Below are 3,336 nucleotides of genomic sequence, written 5' to 3' on the forward strand. Positions count from 1 at the left end.
AAATGATATCAGATTAGTAAACAGAATGTGCCATGAATTGATCGTGAATTGTTGCTGATAATGGGCAATGTAGGTATTGCATTAAATATCAGCCACCCACTCAGATTACATGGTATTCTTTTTATAATGGAGTGGAATGGAAATTTGTAAGTGTCCCCAAACCTTTGACCAGTAGTGTACATACTGATGATTTGGTGGCCCAACAAGATGTCAATGGTAGACCTGTGGAGACGCATGAACCAAGAGCAAATCCATATTTAAAACAAATCCAGAAAGTGGGGATGGATCGGTCATACACTTAGGAAGGATCCGAGGAACATAGCAAGACAAGCTCTGACAATAATCCCCAAGGCAAGAGGAAGCTAGGGAGACCTAAATCCAACTGGTAGCGTTCCACGCTTGATGTACTGACCAAGACAGGGACTTCCTGGCAAGAAGTAAAGACCTTAGCGCAGAAGTGAGGTGGAGATCCATGGTGGACGCCCTATGCTCCCAAGGGGGCCAAGAGGATTACATGAAAAATGTAAATGAGAAAAAAAAAAGGTCCTAGCTGAGGTACCCTCTTTGTCTCATTTTGAAGTTGAATGACCAATTAAAGAAATCCTGCCCCTGCAGAAGAAGTGGATCCTCTCTATCGGTATATGTCATTACATACACAGGATTAAAAAATGTCACAGTTATGTGTGCCAGGAGAACAAGTCATTGTAACATTGTTTTGCAACATTGCAAAAGCAGTTGTGAAGCTTTTAAAAAGCACAAATCTTAAAAGGTGTACAATGAATGGACCGGATCAAGACACCCATCAAAACCCAATGAGTAATCACTAGTCAACAGTACAAGAGTCACAATCCAAAAACAGTGGTCAGGTACGATGACCAATGTCAGAACACATAATGCTTCAAACTCTTTTCTGTTGGGGTACAACAGCAGATTAACTCAAAGGGTAGCTCCCCTGGCCACCATAAACTAAAACATATTTTCAGTGGGCAAAGAAACATCAGTAAAAAAAATGCATGGCAACAATTCTACAGGCCATGTTCATTTATTCATGACCATCATGTAGCTTCAGGTGATAGGTACTGTGATAATGCTACCATCTGTACACAAAGTGTGCAGGAATGATTCATGACAATGCTGTGATCATTGCAGGCCCATTAAACAGCTCTGTGATGAAGTCAAACACAGCATGATCATAAAGAAACATTCACTTATCAAACCTTTGGGGGGATGCTCTGTTCTCATCCAAATGTAATGAGTATTTTTTCTTGTGAAATTGTTATTGGTATTTTTAAATCATAAGTTTGTAACACACAGCAAATGTCATGAAACCAAAGCCCATCAACCTGAAGTGAGAGAAAAAGAATATAAGGAGGCACAAACGTGCTCCTTCTAATGCAAATAAATAAGCTGCTTAGGGTAAAAAAAATAAATTAAAATTAAATTAAAATAAACACAGATCAAACTTGGCATCTTCTGTAAAACTGTGGCCAACAAGTCAGTCCAGCTGGTTGGTACACAATGTTTACACATCTTAATTTGACTTTCAAACAATCTTGGAACAGTTTAAAAAAAAGAGAGCACAAGGAGTTGGAGAGTTCTATGCATAATTGATGCAGGATGAGGCGAATCGCTCTCTCCCTCTCTAAGACATAAATTGTGCTAATGTACACACACACACACAAACACATACACATGACTAACATGCAAGCTTGTAAGCAAAGAGTAAAACTTACACAAAACTTACTTTGCAATACAGATACAATGGGCTAAACTTTTTTTCAGTTATGAATTTAAATTAAAGTGTACACAGTCAAACAGAATCAAATTAAAATGCAGCGATGTTGCGGTAATTCAAACCGATATTAACACCTAAAGCAGCAGAACTCACACTGTGTAAAATCAACAGCTAAAAAGGAAAGAAATGCTAATTCTGGGGGAAAAAAAGCAATTTTCTCATCCTGTGGAGAAGCACAGGATTCAATTTCCATAAATACAAAAAATGCACACAGTAGATGAACTGTGTCTCATTGGAAAGAAGCACACGTGTACACGCCTGCATGCAAACGCTCGCATATGGATATAAACAACCACAAAGTGATTAATATGATATACATATGCATATGTACGAGACCACAGAAATATATTTTTTCCTAGCTTCACCAGAGGGTATTTCTTCCACCAGGAGAGCAGGGCTTGAATAAGATGTTGGAATTAGAGCCAGAATTTAAAATGAAATGCTATAAAATCCATTCTACACAAAAACTACAAGCAATAGCCGGGCCAGACTCATTACTAATGTTGGCCTAAATGAGTCTATCATATAGACACTCTCTAGGACGCTGGCCAAATTCACACACTGACTGAGCAATGCTGCCTTCGTTATACAACCCACACGCTCTGTAGGAGCACTGATTGTGAAAAGGCCATTGTGTTCTCTGCATCCCTTGTGAGATGGTAGATGTTGTCCTGTGTCCCCACGACCTTTACAGATACTGTCAGTCAGACTTAGAGCTTCCTGACACTTTCTTCCCTCTAGCTAACACTGACTCACACCCCCAGATCGGTCCACCCATCCATCTACCCAGTACCCATGCCACACAGCAAAAACCCCTCCAAAACACTTACTAAGAAGTTTTTTTTTAATTAGGAGAATTTCTCCCGTTAGCAACAGCCCTCACCCCCTTAAGACTCCTCTCCCATGTTTCCACCCGCATGTCTGCCTCATCACATTTTGCAAACTTGGGCAGATTGAAGCCCTGGAAGGTTGAAGAGGTGGGAAGGCGATGGGTGAGGAAGGTGGTAGGACGCTTTCTTTGGGGGCTTGTCAAAGGCTCATGATGTGGCAGATGCTACAGAGATTGTGAGGATAGAGGTCAGCAGGAGCTGGACCATAGCACTTCCATCACAACTAGACCACTTTAAATAGATCCCCCCGCATGTCATCCCTTGTCTCCCTCTGTATTCCAGTGTGTACACAGAAGCTTTGGGGCAAAGTCTGAACCTTAAGCACACTGGAAAGAAACCTAGAAGAGCAGCTGCTGATTAACGCTGCACAACAACAACACTCACAGACACACAAAAATAAGTGTGCAGACTTGCCTAAAGATTCATACATGTACTCATAAACACACACCTGAAAATAGTTTTCATTCTTATCACACCAAATCCCTGTGTCACCTTCTGGCACCTAAATGCAATTAAAATTTGTATGTGGAAGGGCAACCAAGTGAAAATCTACTTCACATAATTGACGTGGCTGCACATGCCAACTTGAATGCTTGTCCCAACACACACACACACACACACACACACACACACACACACACACACACACAC

General features: G+C 40.9%; 1 protein-coding gene across 6 annotated transcripts in view; it reads right to left on the minus strand.

Annotated features, from left to right (window-relative positions):
* Positions 1–3,336, minus strand: part of LOC116700221 (replication protein A 70 kDa DNA-binding subunit) — a 61,040-nt gene that overhangs the window by 31,970 nt on the left and 25,734 nt on the right. The window lies entirely within an intron of this gene.

This window comes from Etheostoma spectabile, chromosome 13 (genome assembly GCF_008692095.1).
Source record: "Etheostoma spectabile isolate EspeVRDwgs_2016 chromosome 13, UIUC_Espe_1.0, whole genome shotgun sequence".
Classification (NCBI taxonomy): domain Eukaryota; kingdom Metazoa; phylum Chordata; class Actinopteri; order Perciformes; family Percidae; genus Etheostoma; species Etheostoma spectabile.